This window comes from Lygodium microphyllum, chromosome 13 (genome assembly GCF_053477565.2).
Source record: "Lygodium microphyllum isolate KBCC chromosome 13, Lygodium_microphyllum_v1.1.10, whole genome shotgun sequence".
Lineage (NCBI taxonomy): Eukaryota > Viridiplantae > Streptophyta > Polypodiopsida > Schizaeales > Lygodiaceae > Lygodium > Lygodium microphyllum.
In genome coordinates, this window is record NC_141147.1 from 68,957,558 (window position 1) to 68,978,255 (window position 20,698).

The 20,698-nt window shown below is 38.2% G+C and overlaps 1 pseudogene; it reads left to right on the plus strand.

Annotated features, from left to right (window-relative positions):
* The first annotated feature begins 517 nt into the window (after positions 1-517).
* LOC148026740 (uncharacterized) lies at positions 518-4,066 on the plus strand (annotated as a pseudogene).
* The last annotated feature ends 16,632 nt before the right edge of the window (positions 4,067-20,698 follow it).

Sequence of the window (20,698 nt, forward strand, 5' to 3'; positions counted from 1 at the left end):
CAATTGACACATCTAAGTGCAAGCTTACTTATTCTCAATCTTCAAAATTGATTTGGATGGAGTAATGTATCTATTACAATGCTATTAAAGTATGTGGCATACTTTTTTTTAGCAAATTCCATTTCATTGTTGTGTGATTATGCTTTTTATTATTTCCTATGCTTGATAGCTTGTGTAATTGACTTACAGGCTACTCTCTGAGAAGTTCCTACCTTCAAGCAATGCCCTCTGTGTAGCATGGCATGATGTAGTTAAAAAACTAATAAATAGTCTTGGAATTGACTATAAATCTATACATACATGCCCCAATGACTATATCTTGTAAAGTGGTCAATACAAGGATGATGTGACGTGCCCAAAATGTTGAACATGTCATTATAAAGAAGGCAAAGGTAAGGTTCCTAGAAAGATATTAAGGCTTTTTCCCTTGGCTCCACGTATAAAACATATGTTTCAAAGTTCGAAACTAGCTAAGCTTATGTCTTGGGGAGCGGAGCATAAGAGCAAAGATGGAGTCATGAGAATTCCATCCGATAGTCCTGCATTTGAGCACATTGATTTACGCTGGCCAAATTTTGCAAAAGAACCACACAATATTAAGATGGGCATAGGATTGGATGGTGTGAATCCATTCTCCATGAGATCAAGTAAATGGTCTACTTGAATGGTGGTAGTTATTAACTATAATATGCATCCCTATCTTAGTATTAAGGAGGAGCATTTAATGCTCTCCCTCTTAATTCCAAAAAAATGTCAAGTTAAAGACCTTAATGTTTATTTGCCCCCTCTCATTGATGATCTTCAAGATCTATGGAGAGGAATTGATGTTGTGGATATGTCCAAAAGTAGTGGTCAAAGACAATTCGTCATTCATGGAATTGTAGCATGGACTATCCATGACTTTTCAGGATATGGCTTTTGCTCAGGTATGCGATTCAACATATACACATTGTCTCGTGTGTTTTCATGATGTTTGTCAAGCAAGTTGTTCAATTATTATTATTATTATTATTATTTGTAGGGATATCTACCAAGGGTTACAAAAATATCTATCTTCAAGGGTTATAAAGCTTGTCTACCAAGGGTTATAAAGCTTGTCTTAAGTGCGGCAATTGGTTGAGATCAACATATAGCAAAAGTCTCAACAAAAATATATATCTTCAGCATAGACGATTTTTGCCTGCAAATCATCATTTACAAAGCAAGGGACAAGCCATACATTTTAATGGAAAGGTGGAGAATGGGAGATGTCCCATGTGAATGACACCAATGGATTGGTATCAAAAGTGGATTGCTAGACCCGCTATCGATCCGAAGTCAGAAATCATAAGCAGCAATGAGAGTGATGATGTCTAGATGCAAGCTAGAGGAAAACATTCTTTGGCATTAAGTCCCTCGATGTGGTATGCTTTAGAATATTGGAAGGATTTGAGGATTTGTCATCTTCTTGATCCTATGCATATAATCAAGAACATTGATCATTCCTTATGGTAACACCTCGTTGGTTTGAAAGACACGATTGCAGCAAGAAATGACTTAATAAACCAAAACTCGAAGTCCAATCTATGGCCACAATTTGATGAAACTACATGCAAGAAACTTATAAGCCTGCCCCATGGGTTCTCACATCAAAAGAAATGCAAACTCTCAACTAACAAATTCAATCTATTCGTATGCCTACAGGGTATGGCGCATCTTGTCGAAACATGTTCATAGTAGATGACATGAGCTTGTTTGGCCTAAAAACACATGATTGGCATAATTTTTTGACGGTAAATCTCTCCCAATATTTGAAAGTAATTTTGAATACCTTCCTTGTTTCGTTCATCGAGCTTATCATGGATTCATATGTGTAGCATGTCCTACCCCTTATTATTGATGGATGCACTACAAGAGGTGTCTGAGATATCATTTACCGTCTCGAGTCACTTACAAGATATTCGTTTGCTTGTAAATTTGCAGTACAAAAACATGTCTAATATATATATTTTCCTCTACAGATGGATTACATCTAAAGAAATTGACAAAGGGTCCATTCCACAAAAGAAGCATAAATGCATAGAGCTTCTTTGTTTAATGGAGAAGGAGCTTCCAACGTCCTTTTTTGATATCTAGGTTCATGTAGTGGACAAGATAGAGATCCTTGGTGTTGTGAGCACTTGATGGATGTTTTGGGTCGAGAGATTTATGGGAGTTTTAAAAAATTATGTACGCCAAAGGGCAAAACCAGAGGGTTCCATGGCCAAGGGATGGGTGCTCGAGGAATGCATGTATTACGTCTCTGAATACCTAGAGGAAATTGATGAGGAGGCTCCACGTGCATGTACAATTTAGTCTTCTTCTACCATGCCAGACAAGGTATTGTCTGGTCAAGGAGTCCCTTTCCGACTCAAGGTCCAATAAAAATTGGAGATATCTACTTTCATAGGCTACAATAGCGAATGCATGCAACCATTTGTTGATGAGTACAATGCAAAACTTGCAAGTAGACGAGTTGGTAGACATAGGAAGAGGAGATCAAGACATCAAGCCGATGTAAATGAAGACGAGGATGCACCTTCTTTCATGGATTGAATATACACCCGTATGCAATGGGTGATTAGAAATCATGAGCCTATCTTAGATGAATAGAGAGAGTTTATGATTGGGTGTGAAATACATGTAACCTTTTTTTAAAAATAGTTTTAAAAACTTAGAACTAAACAAATGGATTTTATATCAGTTACTTTTTTATGGTTTATTTGTTGGTTCAGGGTTGCATGTATACAAACATGTGGGCTTATGGACAACATCTAAGGGTGAAGAATATTGATGACTTACGTCTCACTCAAGGTTCCTGTGTTGTTGCCTCTTTCAAGCAAGTATCATGTGCAAGTTCAAGAGACACAAATCTTGTCGACAGTGAACTTGGCTACGTGGAAACCATAGTAGGCATTTATGAAGTATCATATCGTATCTTCAAGTAGGTAAATAAAAACACTCTCTTGAATTGTGTAATCATGACATCTAGACTTCTTGAATTCATATATAATTCTAAAGCTTAAATTCATGCATTTTAATAGGTGGTTTGGAAGGTGGATTGGTTTCATGTAGAGTACAAAGGTAGTATTGCCACAATGAGACAAGAGCCATCCGGATTTTGGTCTGTCGATTCCTCTAAGCTAATACATGCTTCAAAGGAGCCATATATTTTTCTAGCTCATGTTGAACATGTGTTCTTCTACAAGAATGTAGATGCTCATCCATGGTGGCAAGTTGTGCATGTCCAACCTAGGTTGTTTGATAGCGATGACATAGTGGCTAATGATCGCGATGAATCGATTTTGCCTTCCGATCAAAATGCATCAACATCAAATAGTCATAGAGTTCTTCTTTTTTATCGCGATGACCTTGTTGATGTTTAGAATGACAATGATCCACACTCCAACACTACAGACACCGAAAATAAGAAAACAATGGATGCCAAGTCTACTATGGAAATGAACATCAATATAGGTTTAACAATGGAGGAGATTGAAGAAGTCAACAATGATAATGAAGATGAGATTCTATTGACAATCAATCTCGGAGATGACGACGAGGATTACTAGCATAAGCCAAAAAACCTATGAATCAACCAGCTTTGAGGGATGCTTATTATTTCCAACACTTGGTAATGTATCTAGCTCTTAATATTTCACTATGTGGTCATGATTTTATTTCCCCATTGTATTCTTACTAACAAGGGACGGTGGCCGGGGAGTCTCGTGGTGATAGCTAGTGTTGGGGTTCAATTTCCCTTAGACTCTCTCATATGGGATAAGCTTAATGCCTGTATCTTTCCTTTCTCTTTTTGTCATGTACTATAGCTGTGATTGCCCACATAGAGCACTTGATGGTGGCTTGGGAGATAGGGCTGGAGTTGGGACCAAATGTACAATTGGATGACCGTCATGAAGAGGGTTTCGTTGGAGGTTCAGATGTGGACTTTGAGTTTGAACAAGTCATCTCCAATGTGGGAGCACATCAACAAGTTAAGGTAGCTCCAGATGCAAGCGCAGAATGCAGGAAAGGTGATCAATTTTGAAGACATGGCGATAACATTTCTGTCCCAGTTACCGGCATGGTTTGGTGTATTTTATTCCACCTTGATTGCTTTAGGACAAACAGCACATGAATCCTTCAACCGATGGTGTTGCCCATTTGCGACCTATGTGTGGGCAGATTCTCATTGGAGATAGATCTTTGGTGCCTATTGAGGGATGGAGTGACATGCCACCGGGAGGCCATACCTCGTCGCTTCAGCCTCTCCATGCTAGATAGGCCCATGTGAGGACATCTTAGGATGACCTCACTCCATGAGTAGTTCCACAGTGCACTTGAAGTGCATTGAGATTGTATCTAGTATGCATACCATTTTGTACCTACCTACTCACTTCGTTTATCATAACACTAGATAGTTGCTTTACTAGACTTGGAAAACTTTCCAAACATTCTATATGTAACTTTTTGGTCTCATAGGCCAACTTGGCCTTTTGTAGACATTAATATAACTTTCTTTCTTCTTTCTTTATTTCTCTCACACACATACGCACACACACACATTCATATCAAAGCTTCTCACCATGCACGGTTGTGTTGATTTCTTGTCATCCTGGCGCTGATCACTTCATTGAAAAACAAGGCCCATTAGTAGTTTTAAATAAACATTATTTATCATTTTTATGTTAATTAATACTTACCCCCACGGAATGTGGATGTGTGGATATGGGAGTAGCATAACAATCCCATCCAGCGTCGAAAGGCAATGCCTGCTCCTGATTAGTCAATGGAATTGTTGCGTGCAATGTAGTAGGTAATGCCTAGGGTGTTGATACAAGGGCATAGTGGGACTCCAGCTATAGATAGCAGTGGTTGAGATTGCTGGGCTCCGTCGTTGCCTATCAAGTGATTAAGTGATGTGCTGCTCTATCGACGTCTGCATGCAATAGAAAAATAAGACAATGAATTTCTAATCATTGAAAAACACACTTAACTTGATGTGTTGTTGTCGTAAAGGATATACCTCTATGTCTCCTGAGTAATAGGAGGTGCATCAAGAGGTACGGACTAGCTTGATGGTCCTGGAAAAGGTATAGGAGACCTGATGTATACACAGGCATCAAGGAGACATTAAGATTTTTAGATTACTATTTTTATTGTTTGAGATGCTTTCTATTTTATTGTTTGAGATGCTTAATGATACGCTCTGGCGATACCTCCAGTTGAAGAGGTGTCTCCTCCCATAGGTGGTTGAGACGACGTGCCAATGTCCTCCCCAGTAACTCAATCGTAGCGTCCAATGCTCCATCGGACAACTCCTCGTAGTCCACCATGGCCACATGTAAATCATCACGTGACAGTCCACCAACTCGTACATGGTCTTTATGGTCACCAGCCCTAGCCTCGCTCTACAGCCAAGATCACTCATAGTGCCTGCATATTAGAACAACCATTAATAAAAAATAAAATACATTGCTCTCTTCCATTAAAATTAATAAAATACTATGCCATAGCATGCTGGATACTATAGGGCAACACTTGTATTGAGTGTTTATTGCTCATTTGATATGCTTATGTGATACTAATTTGATGCTAACATATTGATAATTGTTTGGTCCTTGCTTGGAGTTACTTTCTAAGCTATGTTTCTCACTTATTTATCCACTCAAGTATATTCCTATGGCTACTTGATGCTTCTGGAGTACCTTGGATGCTACATTGCTATTTAATGTATAAAGCACTTAATTATTTTTTAATTGTGTACAGTTCGGAGAGAAAAGGCTATTGTTTGTACGATCCTCGTACTCAAAATATTTATGTCAATGGAGATGCCATTTTTGTTGAAAATGCTGCTTTTTTTGAGGATTAGTTTGAGATGCCAAGCACTTATGAGTCTAGTGATGTCTTTGAGGGTCTTTTGCCACTTGTATTGGGATCCGAGCTTGCTGTAAATGGAAAAATAGATGTATTACAATAAGCTATTGCTGCTCCACCTGCCCTAGATCAGCCCTTGATTGATCATGTTTTGCCTCCACTAGTGGACTAAGTAGTTGAGCAAGAAAGGGATGCTATAAATACATGATGCCAGGAGGCATATTCCACGGTGGATTCCGTGAGGTTTTACGGTGATTCCGTAAACTTAGATGACCAGGGCTCATACACAAAGAGGATTCTTTGTGCGAGAAGTTGATGGGGACGCCTGTCCTTTTCGGGCGTTTCATTAATTTAGTGTGTACGTGGGTGATTCCATAGCGGGTGATTCCGCAAAATGCATATTAAATTAATAAACGTTTATGAGTTTAGAGTGCGCACTCGTAATAAATTAAGGTTAGGATTTATTTCTAACTAGTTGATTTATTTATGTAGCTGAAGACTGCTAGGTATTCACTTTTGTCGGTTTAATTGTATTATTTTACTAACAATTGTGAATGCTTCAGTTGATGTGTAGAGATAGCAGCAGTGGCGGAAGAAAGCATTGGATTCTAGCGAGTATTCGACCTATGGATTATATTTTGATAGGCATCACGCCTATATTTTGTCATGTCTATTGAGGCATTGATTATTGATTATTATTTTGTATACGCCTATGCGCACGGATATGTTATTTCTATTTGCACATTGTGTTGGGCGTGCTAGATTCCATGGGCACCGTCCATTAGCTTTATTTCCTATTTTTGTAGAAAGCAAACTCAAAAGCTAAACGCTTGTCATATTTTTGTAAATTGGGCTATTATTGAGCATGAAGATGGAAATATACATAAAATACATGCTTTGTGAAGCGCTCACACAAGGCATGGGGGAGATTGAACCCAATTGGTCTCTTGCTTCTTGTCGTTCATGCTTTTACATTGTTTTTTGTGCAAAAAGGTAGAGTTCATTGTTCTTGGGGACCTTCTGGGATTCACTATGTGAGCATACTGTGACCGATCTACGCACTAGTGGTATCAGAGCGAAGCTGAGATCAAGAGCTTCCAATCGCTACCCATCTCGAGGGAAGGCGGAGCTCCAGGAACGATCGGGCTCTACAGTCAATCTCATCGTGAACCGTTGATACAGGCAGACTTTTGGCGATCAAGAACCCATGTTTCTACTGTCAGATCGCGAAGGACCAGGCTGTGTAGGCGCAGGACCACGCATCCATCTCCTTCATCAAGTCGTGGAAAAACCAGAGATAAGCTTTCTTCATGTCATAATTAATTACTACAATAAGGCTTAAGATTAAGCTTAGAAGCTTTAAAAAGCTTCAAGCTTCAAAATTTTTTAGTCGTAGTATCTCAGGAGCCCCCCCGCGTTTTTCGCGACGTCACCAAAACGCCCCCCCCCCCCCCCTACGAAATCAGACGACCTACTGATTAAGCTTTTCAAGCTTAATCTCTTAAGTCAAAGCAAGGTTTCTGCAAGTCACACAGGGCAATAAAGTCACCAAACTCCGGGTCTTGCGCATCAAAAGTCAAGTTCTGCAAGTCGACTGGAATCAAGTCCTGCAAGTTCATCAAGTCGGCCTAAGTTCTGTAAGTCTGCAACTCTGCAAGTCGGCTAAGTCTGCAACTCTGCAAGTCAGACTAGTCAACTAGAGTCAGAACTGACTAGTGCTCAAAACTCCTAGAAGGGTTGTTTCTACGCAAAAACTGTGAACTGGAAAGTTGTTCGTGGCAAAGTGTTCTACCTATCTACAGGTTCGCTGAAGTATTTTCAGCAAACGAAGAAGGAAATATTGCAGATTTTCTGAAAATTGAGAAAAAAATACCCAAAAATACATAGCCTTGTAACCCCGAATTTGAGCTACGCTCATCCCGCTAACCTAATTTTGAGTGAGAAAGGTTTATTGAATTTTAGAGGATGACGACCCCATATATGGATGATCCTATGGCTGAAGACGACTTACCTGAGCCTACCATGGAACAAAAGCTGGATCTAATCATGCTGCAATTGGAAGAAGAACGAAGGGCTAGGAAAGCATTGCAAGCACAATTGACAAAATTACAAAGAGCGTCCACCGACAAAGAAGAACCTCAAGCTGAAGATTTGATTCGACGTACCATCGACGCCACTCTTGAAGCTCAAACTATTCGCAAGGAATCAAAGATAAGTAAACAAAGTTTCAAATTTTGCACTTTCAATGGCATACGACAAGGAAAGACTGTCTTATCATTCATTAGCCAGTTTGATGACTATTTCCATGAGGAAACCTATCCCGAAAAAGATAAAATCAAGTGTGTTACTAATCATTTGATAGACAGAGCATCACTTTGGTGGACTGTAGTACGCAAGAGCATAGAATGTCCTGCTACTTGGGAAGATTTCAAGAAGAAGTTCATGTAGAATTTCCTTCCACCGCAATTTCATGAGAAGGCTATCAAGCAATGGGATTTACTTCAACAACGGGATCGTGAGCCTATACCACAATATACAGAGCGTTTTTGGAATGCACTCCTATAGCTACGCATGCTTGAAGACGTACCAGAGACGACACATAAGCGGAAGTATATGTCTGGACTTCTTAGACATTACTACGCTGAAGTGAACATGTTCAAGCCTGCTACCCTTGAAGACGCCATTTCCCTAGCTCATGACACTGAAGATAAGTTACGTGGAAGAGACAGACAACCACAGCAATTTCAAGCCAATGGTAATTATGGATCTAAACAATTCAATTCCAATTTTAGAAGGTTTAATCCAGGTCATTTCTCTTCACCATCTTTCCGCAAGAATTGGGCTAAACCACTTGCATTACCATCCAATGTCAATCCAAATCCTAAGCCTATTCCACAAGCAAATCCAAATGTACCCAGACTTCCAGCCATTGCAAATAATGTAACCAAATCCAAGCCAATAGTATGCTATAAGTGTCACCAGCCTGGGCATCTCGCAGTAAATTGTCATTCAAAGAAGCCACCAGCACATATCAACTATCTTGGAGCCATGGATGAAGACGAGCATGAGGATATGCCTGATTTCATTGAAGATGAGGATGATACTACTACTACTTCCGACACTTTACCAGGTATGCCTACTCCACATTCATTATTGACTATGAAATGTTTGGTGCATGGAAAGGAAAGAACTATCTTGCATGATGACGGTAGTACTCATGACTTTATTTCAGCAAAATTGGTAAAGGAATTTAAATTACAGACTGTACCTACGCATTATCGCATAAAAGCTACATTTTTAAGCACTAGGTATAATGGCACACAAGAAGTTCAAGATTTAGAGATTCAAATTGGTTCATACATTGAAAGAATAAATTTCTTAGTTGTTCCATTACAGTCAAGCGACATTATTTTAGGAATGCCTTGGCGACACCAGCATAATCCAAATATAGATTATTCCACACACACAATGAATATTAATTTTCAAGGAAAATCTATTACATTATATGGTATGCATGCATCTAATGTTTTTCCACTGCTTTCGCATACTCAAGCAAAACGTGCATTACGCAAGAGAACTAAATCATATCTCATTTGGGTGAATGAATTGCAAGCAAAGGAAAATCATATGCACCCTAGGCATAAGGAATTTCTTGCATATTTTAAGGACTGTTTTGCAGAAGACCTACCACCAGGTTTACCACCTTCATGTCCCGAAGACCATAAGATTGATTTAATCCCTGGCACACAACCACCTTGCAAAGCACCATATAGGCACAATCAGATAGAGCAAAAAGAAATCCAGAGTCAAGTTGAAGAATTACTAAATAGAGGTTTAATGCGACCTAGTAGTTCTCCATTCGGTGCACCTGTACTCTTAGTTAAGAAAAAGAATAATACCTATCGTATGTGTATTGACTACCGAGCTTTAAATAAGATCACTGTAAAGAATAGGTATCCTATACCTAGAGTTGATGACCTTATGGACAAACTGCAAGGATCTTCTATATTTAGTAAAATTGACCTTAAGTCTGGATATCATCAGGTGAGGCTAGATAAATCTGACATATTTAAGACTGCATTCAGAACACAGTTTGGCCATTACGAATTCTTAGTCATGCCATTCGGATTGACTAATGCACCTGCCACTTTCAGTAGAATGATGAACCGTATCTTTTTAAAATATCAGTATTGTGTGATTGTTTTCTTTGATGATATTTTGGCGTTTAGTCAAAGTGAGAAAGAGCATTATGAGCATTTATCATTAGTTTTTCAATTATTGAAAGAAAATCAATTGTTTGCAAATCCTGAAAAGAGTGAATTTTTTAAGACAGAAATTGAGTATTTAGGTCATATTGTATCAAAAGAAGGAATTAAAGTTGATCCTAAGAAAATTGATGCAATATTGCATTGGCCTGTTCCTAAAAACATGCATGAGTTACGCTCATTCCTTGGTCTTGCTAGTTTCTATAGGAAGTTTGTACGTAATTTTTCATTACTTGCTTTACCATTAACAAAACTTCTCAAGAAAGGAATTGTTTATCAATGGACTGAAACTCAGCAGAAATCCTTTGACTTACTGAAATGTGCATTAACCAATGCCCCTGTTTTACAATTGCTTGACTTTAATAGACCATTTTTTCTAGTTGTGACTGATGCTAGCGGATCAGGAATAGGAGCCGTACTAATGCAAGACAATCATCCAATAGCATATTCTAGTTGTAAGCTGAAACCCTCTGAGCTGAAATATTCCACTTATGACAAAGAACTATTAGCAGTTGTACAAGCATTAAAACAGTGGAAACACTAAATGGGTTCAGAATTCATGATAAAGACCGACCAGCAAAGCATTAGACATTTACTTAGCCAACCCCAAATCTCTGATCGTCATATCAAATGGGCTTCCTTCATTCAAAGTTTTCATCCTATCATTCAATACCAACCTGGAAAAGAAAATGTAGTTGCTGATACATTGAGTAGAAGACCTGCAATTCATAATATTTCTGTCATATCTTTTGATTCTTTGATTGCTATGAAAGATACATATCACCAGGATATTACTTTTCATTCTGATTGGCAAAAATTAGTGCAAAATAATTTCATTCCTGTTGATTCATTGTCATATAATGATGGATTTATGTTTTTTGAAAAGAGACTGTGTATTACTATTCCATTCCGATCTTTTGTTTTGAATGAAATTCATTGTCCCCCATATCAAGGTGATAGAGGTATCATATCTACATTACGCATGTCAACTGAAGATTTTTATTGGCCGCATATGGATGCAGATGTATCTAATTTCGTTTCTGAATGTTTGATTTGTCAAAGAATAAAGAGACATCATGGTAAACAGTATGGATTGCTAATGCCTTTGTCTATTCCATCTAAACCTTGGGAACATATTTCTATGGATTTCATTACTGGTTTACCAAATACTAAATCTAACCATGACATGATTTGGGCAATTGTAGATAGATTTAGTAAGCAAGCATATTTCATTCCATGTAAGAAAACTTTAACATCATCACAAGCAGCACAGTTATTTTTGAAAACTGTTTTTACTAACCATGGATTGCCAAAAGTGATTATTTTAGATCGAGATTCTAGATTTTGTAACAATTTTTGGATTACACTGTTTGCAAATCTAGGCACAAAGATTGATTTCTCATCTACATTTCATCCAGAAACAAATGGACAAACAGAAGCCACAAATAGCACCATTCTAGATCTTTTACGTGCATATACTATCTCTAAACCTCAGACATGGGACACTCATTTGCATTTATTACAGTTTGCATATAACAATACACCTCACACATCTACAAAGAAAGCACCTTTTGAAGTCATTTATGGATATAGATTATCTACACCTGTTGCATCTTTATCTAATAGAATTCAGAGTGCTGATGATATTGCTAATATGCATAATAGTATTTTTGATGAGGTTAAGGATATGATTGCTAAAGCCCAACAATCATATACCAAACAAGCCAACAAGAAAAGAAAAGCCATGAATTTCAAAGTTGATGATTATGTTTGGCTGAGAATAGAAAAACGTAGACTGCAAAGTGTAGATAGACATCCAGTTGTCAAATTAGCTCCTAGATTTTATGGACCCTTTAGAATCATTCATAAGATTAATGATAATGCATTCAAGTTAGAATTACCATGTCATTGGAAAATTCACAATACATTTCACATTAGTTTATTGAGACCATTTAGAGGCCAATTACCTATTCACCCTATTTATGAAAACCCACCTTTATTAGAGGAAGAGACTGAAATACTTGAACCAGAAGCCATCATAGACACTGACTACATGACCACTAGAACTGGCCCAAGTTATTCTAGATATCTAGTAAAATTTAAGAGCCATCCTATAGAGGAAGCACAATGGATGCACGCTAGAGACTTAAATGCTTTCCCCACTCTGTTAGCTCCACATTGAGCTAATAGTAATTGAGGTCAATTGCTATCCCACCCCGGGGGTATGATGCCAGGAGGCATATTCCATGGTGGATTCCGTGCCACGGTGGATTCCGTGAGGTTTTACGGTGATTCCATAAACTTAGATGACCGGGGCTCATACACAAAGAGGATTCTTTGTGCGAGAAGTTGATGGGGATGCCTGTCCTTTTCGGGCGTTTCATTAATTTAGTGTGTACGTGGGTGATTCCATAGCGGGTGATTCCGCAAAATGCATATTAAATTAATAAACGTTAATGAGTTTAGAGTGCGTACTCATAATAAATTAAGGTTAGGATTTATTTCTAACCAGTTGATTTATTTATGTAGCTGAAGACTGCTAGGTATTCACTTTTGTTGGTTTAATTGTATTATTTTACTAACAATTGTGAATGCTTCAGTTGATGTGTAGAGATAGCAGCAGTGGCGGAAGAAAGCATTGGAGTCTAGCGAGTATTCAACCTATGGATTATATTTTGATAGGCGTCACGCCTATATTTTGTCATGTCTATTGAGGCATTGATTATTGATTATTATTTTGTATGCGCCTATGCGCACGGATATGTTATTTCTATTTGGACATTGTGTTGGGCGTGCCAGATTCCATGGGCACCGTCCATTAGCTTTATTTTCTATTTTTGTAGAAAGCAAACTCAAAAGCTAAAAGCTTGTCATATTTTTGTAAATTGGGCTATTATGGAGCATGAAGATGGAAAAATACATAAAATACATGCTTTGTGAAGCGCTCACACAAGGCATGGGGGAGATTGAACCCAATTGGTCTCTTGCTTCTTGTCGTTCATGCTTTTACATTGTTTTTTGTGCAAAAAGGTAGAGTTCATTGTTCTTGGGGACCTTCCGGGATTCACTACGTGAGCATACTGCGACCGATCTGCACACCAATACATCAAAACAATCGTGAGATGGTTGTTACTAGCTAGCAAGAAGGCTATTGTCACTAAATGAGTTTTAAACTCAAGTGCAAGGCTAGTGGTTCAATTGATAGGTACTATGCACTTGATCTTGAAAACTCTACCTTCCTGATCCTGAAAACTCTACCTTTCTTATCACCATGCTTGCAAAAGAGACTGACTTGATATATTGAGAAACCTTCCCTTTTTCCATTAAAATAGCTCCAATAGCATTTGTTCCCATTGCAAGATTCACATAGAAGCATTTCTTCCAATTTGGAGTGTGAAAATTATCCAAGTTTCCCAATACCTCTTTCACCCACCACGGAAACACCTCACATTCCATCCACACAAATGCCCAGGTTTGAAATCAATTTCAAATGTTGATTCCTCTTCCTCATCCATTTCATCTAAAACAAAATTTTAGCTTTTATTTTCTTCCTCCTCTTCCCTTTCATTCGGCAAAGCAAACAAAAAACAGATGAGAGTAAGGAAGGCGATAGCCCAAAGGACATCGAAGAGTAAAACTAGAGGGGGTGATTGGTCTAATTGAGAGTAGTCTCTATGCCTTTTTCTCATCATGCTTATCTAGTGGATCTTCGTTGCTTCGAGTATCTCCCTTTGTTGCTCTCCCTTCCATTAATCAAAAGCGCACAATGTGAAGAGGAACCACGGGCTCCCTTCGATTAATGAAAAGTGTGCAATGTGAAGAGAAACCCTCGGTTTGGGCTTATGTTAAAATAACACTTCATCACTATACGAGCATCACTTGAGCGATGGTCTTCCTCATTTAAGTGAGGGAAGCATTTAAAAATTCAAATGCCAACGGTGTCGTGCCGCTATGCGCACATCGTGTAAAAAAATCTAGAGTGTGGCTTCCTTTTAGATTTAGAGAGCCAATGCCACTTTAGGCATTAGTGTTAGTGTTCATGCTTCAAAATATTAGAAATTTTTTGGACAAGTTTTTAGACAATTTTTGATATTCTAGATATTATCTCTTGTAAAAATCCATAAAACTATAGACAACTTCTAGATTAGGATGACATGTAAAAGAAAGCATATAGCTTTCAGCCAATTTCAGAGGATTTTATGTAAAAAGAGAGATTGACGAAATCGTACGATGTGCGATCGTTGTTTTTAGGCAGTGAACAACACTCCAAAATGGGAGATGAAGAATGAGTGATCTGGTAGAATTCTGGGGAAGCGTCCTTGTATTTAATCCCCGTTTCAAGCCAATGGAAGCATCAGATTGGTGATTTGAGCAGCATAGAGGAAGGTATTATTTTGTACACGTTTTTATCTATTAGAGTTATATCTTCTCATAATGCTGAAAGAAACTGACACGCTTCATCTCTACTAGTATTCTTCTACATTTTCTAATTCTTTTTTTTGAATATTGTTCTATGTCTTCAATTTCTTCGAACCCCTTCTCTTCCGTCTACTCCTCTCCCTCCTATCTCTTATCTTTAAGAACTTGTCTTGAAACCTTCAACCCTTCTCTTATCTCTATCATCTTTGGAGTCTAAGCTCTTGAACCCCATACGTTCTTCTCTTGCCAAACCCCAGTGGTGACCTTCAACCCTACGCGTTGCGACATTGGTCAACCTGACATGAAGGTCGGTGTAAGAGAACTCCAAGATGGGGGATTCGTCAGGAGATAGTCTACAACAATTGGTGCACATACTGCAGCAGACTCAACAACAAAAAATCCAAATGTTACAACAACAAAAACAAAGGCAAGACGAAGAGAAGATTGATTCCACAGCTATCAAGGCCCTAGAAGAAATTGGACTTGAATTAAAAGAATTTAATGGTTAAAATGTCTTTGTTTTCATTCGTTTGTATGTTGAGAAAATGCTCTTATTTGGTGTACTGCAACATGCATGGAGCTGTTATTTTGCCAGACTAGCCAAGCATGGTCTTCAAGGAAGAATCCATGGTCTTTTCCAACAAGATGCAGATTGGGCTGCATTCTAAAAATCCCTACACGAAGAATTCTCCTTAGAAGACTCTGGTGTTATGACGAAGAAAAGTTTCATTGAATGGGTTGAAAAACCCAACAAAGGTTTAGCTGCAAACAGCTCTATACCATGAGTTTGAAAGTAAATTTGGACAACTTGATGCTAAAGACCAACAAAGTATGGAAGGCCAGAAGATTGAATTATTCCTTAAGGTTGCAGATCCCATTCTGCAAGAGAAGCTTGCTGATCGCCTAGAAGATGCTACCTCTAAATCAGGGGTCAAGACTGCATGGACAGATGTTACTGATGAAGTTAACATGATTTCTTGAAGAGAGAGAATGCGACTAAGATTGGGCTCTACTTCAACTTCAACAACTCCATTGATGGAGCTTGTTCCACCTTCAAAATCCCCTATTCCTTTGACTAATCAACCAACTCTTTCTTCTTCTGTTCCTTCTAAAAATGATGTAATGGATGAACTCATTAAAAGCATGCGTGACCTTCATCAGAATCTTACAAAAATTAGTTCCAAGGTGGAGAAGCTGGATGTTAAAGATGAAGAGCGAGGACGATCATCAACTCAAAGACCCATGAGAGAAGGCTTTAAGAGGCACTGTATTTGGTGTGATAGCCAACAACATGACAAGAGGGAGTGTTTTGCCTTCCGTGAGACTGAAGCACATAAGCTCGTCTTTTGGAAAGATGGAAAATTAATATAGCTGAAATTGGTCTTCCACTAGAGCCAAATTTCGGCAATGGTGGAATGAATAAAAGATTAGAAGATTTAGATGTAATGAATGCCTACGTAGTAATCGATGCAGCTACCTATGGGCTGCAAATTGAGCCAACTAAATCAAGTTTGAAAACATGTAAAGCTAATATGCAAGCTAAAGTATGGATGCAAGCACTAGATCAAATGGAACGTGGTAAAGTAGCCAAAGAAGATTTGGCTAACACCAGTCAGTACATTCGACGAATAAGTGGTTGAAAAGAACTGGTAGATTCTTTTTCCGCCTTTGTACATTTGGCTAACGTCAATCATAAAGAAGTCTTGATTGAAGAAAAGTGAAGAAGAGAAGATGAACCAGGGCCTTCCTCTTCTAGCCCTCCGAAATGTGTAACTAGAAGAACATCTGAACAACCAAAGCTTGCTGAAAATATAATCCTAGATCAAGAGATGGAAGATGCACCACAAATAAAGAAGACCGAAGGAAAGAAGAAAGACAAGCAGCAAGGTTACAAATTGCAGTCTGACATAGAATTTGCAATCGATCTCAAACGAGTCCTAGAAGAATGAATTCTAGGAAGCAAAATTGAATTCACCTTAGGTGAAATTATTGGAATTGCCAAATGTGAATTCCATGATATAATTATTAATGTAATCAAAAGGAAAAGACAATATGTTGGTGATGAAGTTGAAGAAACAATGCATGATTTTTTGCAATCTCTTCAAGTTTTTGTACAGGATGAAGAAAAGATGACTTCACAAGGAATTCATCTTGAAGTAGTTAAAGAATTAATTGCAACAATTGAGGCTGAAGATAAAGAAAGCATGAATGCAAAAATTAAAGAAGTGAAAGCTGAAAATGTAATGGTCGGTGGGTCCAAATCAGTTGGGTAGCCCACCTCTCAAAAAGAAGGCCGTCTACAGCACATGCATGAGGAGGAAGAGGCTCGGTTCATTCCAAGTAGTCACTACCCCCGTACACATTGGGCAAGAGCAACAATGGAGACATTCGTCAAAATTGGAGAAAAAAAACACCATGTATTGCACTCTTAGACCATGGCTCAAAGATAAACGTCATGGCAAGGAGTCTCTATGAAAGTGGTGGATTGCCCATAGATGTTGATCTAGGATGGTGAATGAGAGCTGCAAACAACTCTTCTGGAGAGTTATATGCTGCATGTCCTAATGGGTAGATAACTATTGGAGACATAAAAGACAAATTTCACTTTTTTACTCAAGACTCTTGTAGTTACCCTATCATTCTTGGGCAACCTTATATTTCTGAAACCCGCTTGGAAACAAAAGCTCTTGATGATGATTCTTCCTATGCTCAAATCCGAAGTAAGGATAATGAAGGAGTTGTCCAATTTCTTACTGTGTGTGCGAACCATCATCGAAATAGTGATCGACTGCGTGATTATCCTGTGCCTCCTAATGCCCAAGAATTCAAGGATTTTTGGGTTCCACTGCTATAAAAGGAGGCTATGCCAGTGCATCATGTAAAAAGATTGAACCTTTTTATGCTACAGAAACTGTGTCTCTAGCAAATCTGTATGTATATACAACCAATAGTATGGGCTGTTATAAGTCTCTTCCATCCATGACTAAAGCTAAAAGAAAATATTTATGTCATGTAAAAAGGGAGCTGAATACTTATGATATGATAGCTGAAAATGAAGATATTTCGGGCTTTTTTTTGGATTGATTACTACTAACACATTGGTTGAAATATATGTAACTACTCATGCAGAAAATCAGGCTGAAAATCAGTCCATAGAAGTATGTACATTGGATTTTTATCAAACAATTCAAGAATTTGTTGAGCAAGAAGACATTGGTTTACTCAACAAGGCTAAAGCGCAAGTGGAGACAAAATACAAGATAGTGGATAAGAAAGTCAAACTTGTGGCAGTCCCACTGCCTCCTGAAAGTGAAGGGCTCACTGATAAGGTAGGAAATCAGTCAAGTCTTCGTGATCCTTCCAACATTGGTCACAAGTTCACACCTGAAAGTATAAAAGAGCTCAAAATAGGTGAAAATTCTTTCCTTTCACCGGCTGAAAAATACTCTTTTATGCAAATACTAATGAAACATAGAAAAGCTTTTGCATTTCAACCAAGTGAAATAGGCTGTGTGGATCCAAATATTGTGGCTCCTATGGTCATTTTTATGGTCCCACATGTGCCTTGGAACCTTAAGCCCATTCCCGTTCTAAGGGTGCATTTGCCCAAATTATTGGAACTTCTAAATGAGAAGATCAAAATGAAGATTTTCGAACCTTCTTTAGCACCTTACTCAAATCGATGGTAAAAATGGATCTTTACTATTCATCCAAGATCTACAACCTGTTAATCATGTCACAATCTGGAATGTTGGTTCAAGTCCAATTGTTGATGAGTTTGCTGAAGCTTTTGCAGGTAGAGCAATTTATTCTATGGGCGATCTATATTCAGGATATGACCAATTTTAGCTTTCATTAGAAAGCTGAGACATTACCACAATGAAGACACCTCTTGGATTGGTTCACATGTGTACTCTACCACAAGGTGCAACAAACTCCGTAGCGCCCATATGATGAATGCCATGCACAAAGTCTTAAGGGACTTTATTCTGCAACTTACTCTTCCATTTCTTGATGATGTACCTATCAAGGGATGTAAAATCAATGAAAAGAATGAGGAGCTTGACGAAGATGACTGTAGGACATTTGTAGTTAACCATATGCATGATTGTGATAGGATTTTGACAAGGCTAGAAGAGGTACATCTTACCCTTTCTGGAGCTAAGTCATTTTTTGGAGTAGAAGAAGTTCTAGTGGTTGGACATCTGTGTGGCCCCTACAGACGTAAACCTTCACCAATCAAGATAGATGCCATTAGCAAAATGCAAGGAAAATGCACAAATATCTCAAAGGTGAGAAGATTTCTTGGCACATGTGTATTCTATCTCATATGGATACCACATTTTGCTCATATTGCTGAAAATCTTTATCAATTATTAAGAAAAGGCCAAAGATTCTCTTGGAATAAAGAGCATATTCTTACTATGCATAAATTAAAGAAGATGTTAATTTCAGCCTCCACTCTCAAAAAGGCTGATTATTCAAATGGTCAACCCATCATCCGTACTGTGGATACAAGTCCCATTGGGATAGGATGGGCTATTGGCCGAGAAGACCATGAAGGGAATAGGTATGGAATTTATTTTGGAGCAAAGGTTCTCAATGAACGTCAAAGAAGGTATGCACAAGTAAAAAGGGAATTGTGGGGAGTTGTAACAGCATTAAGGTGTGATCATGAACACTTTATAGGTGCTTCCGTAGTGGTAGAAACTGATTTTCTTCCACTCTTGGACATGATTGCCAACTGCACTACATCCGACATTGCTATGCTAAGATGGATTGCATATATTAAATCTCTTAACCCCAAATTAAAGCATATTTTAGGAAAAGTGAATCCAGTTGTTGACATGCTATCATGTGCAAGATATGACAATGAAGAAGAGTTGATGAAAAAAGATGAAGCTAAAGAATCTATACTTGCTGAATTTCATTCCATGGCTATTGAAAATACATTTTCAGTTACTACATATACTGGTCCAAAGCTAAAAACAACAGGGTGGTCAACTAGAAGCCATCATGCTCATTGCATTGCTCAAGTTCTAGTTCATTTCCTTGAAGAAGATTCGGCCAATATTTGATCGCAATGAAGAAGAAGGAGACTTGGATTGATGAGGAGTTCAAGCATATCAAGAGGAAAGCTTATGTCTTTTTTCTTAAAGAAGCACATCTATGGAAGCACACAAAGAAGAAGAAAGGAGCGCTTGTTTGAGTTTTAGGTAACAAAAGATCGCAACAATAGGTAATTAAGGAATTTCATGAAAGCTTATGGGCTGGCCATAGAGGCATATGGGGAACCTTTAGTAAAGTCAAAGAAAAATATTGGTGGCAAAACATGTATCAAGACATAGCACATTTTGTTGAAATCTATTATGTGTATCAGATGTATTCTATGGTCAAGCATTGAGATGGGTTACAACCAACTTATCCCTTGTCTATACGTTATAGATGGGTTATTGATCTTGTAACCATGCCTACACGAATATGGAATACGTGGTATTTAGTGCTTGCAAGAGAGGATGTAACCAATCAAGTTGAAGGCAAAGCCTTAACAACCAAATCCACTTAACCTATTTGTCATTTTTTGCTTGAAGAAGTGTTTTGTAGATATGGTTGTGTGGGTAAAGTAACTACAGATAGAGGAGAGTTGGATGCCCTCAATTGGGTATTAGGTTGCCTTTAACATCAGCCTACAACCCTAAAGGCAATGGAAAGAGTAAGAGAGGTCATCAACCTATTCTCAAAGCTCTAGCAAAGTCTTATAGAGGAAAGATCAAAGAATGGCCTAAAATGCTACCTTTTGCATTATGGACTAACCGGACTACTCACAGTTCAGTGACTAGCTATATGCCAGCTGAACTTATGCATGGACAACAACCAATTATGCTGAAGAAACTATTCTCACATGGGGTCTTCTACCTTGGGAGGAAGGCATCAATATAGAAGAGTTGTTGACTTTATGCATAGGCAACTAGAAAGAAGGCCTGAAGATGTTAAAGTAGTTATTGAGATGCTAAAGACAACGAGACTAAAGAATAAAAGAAGATTTGATAGGCGACATTGACTTCAGCCAAGAGCTATTCAAGAAAATGATTGGGTGCTTGTCTATGACAACAGTTTAG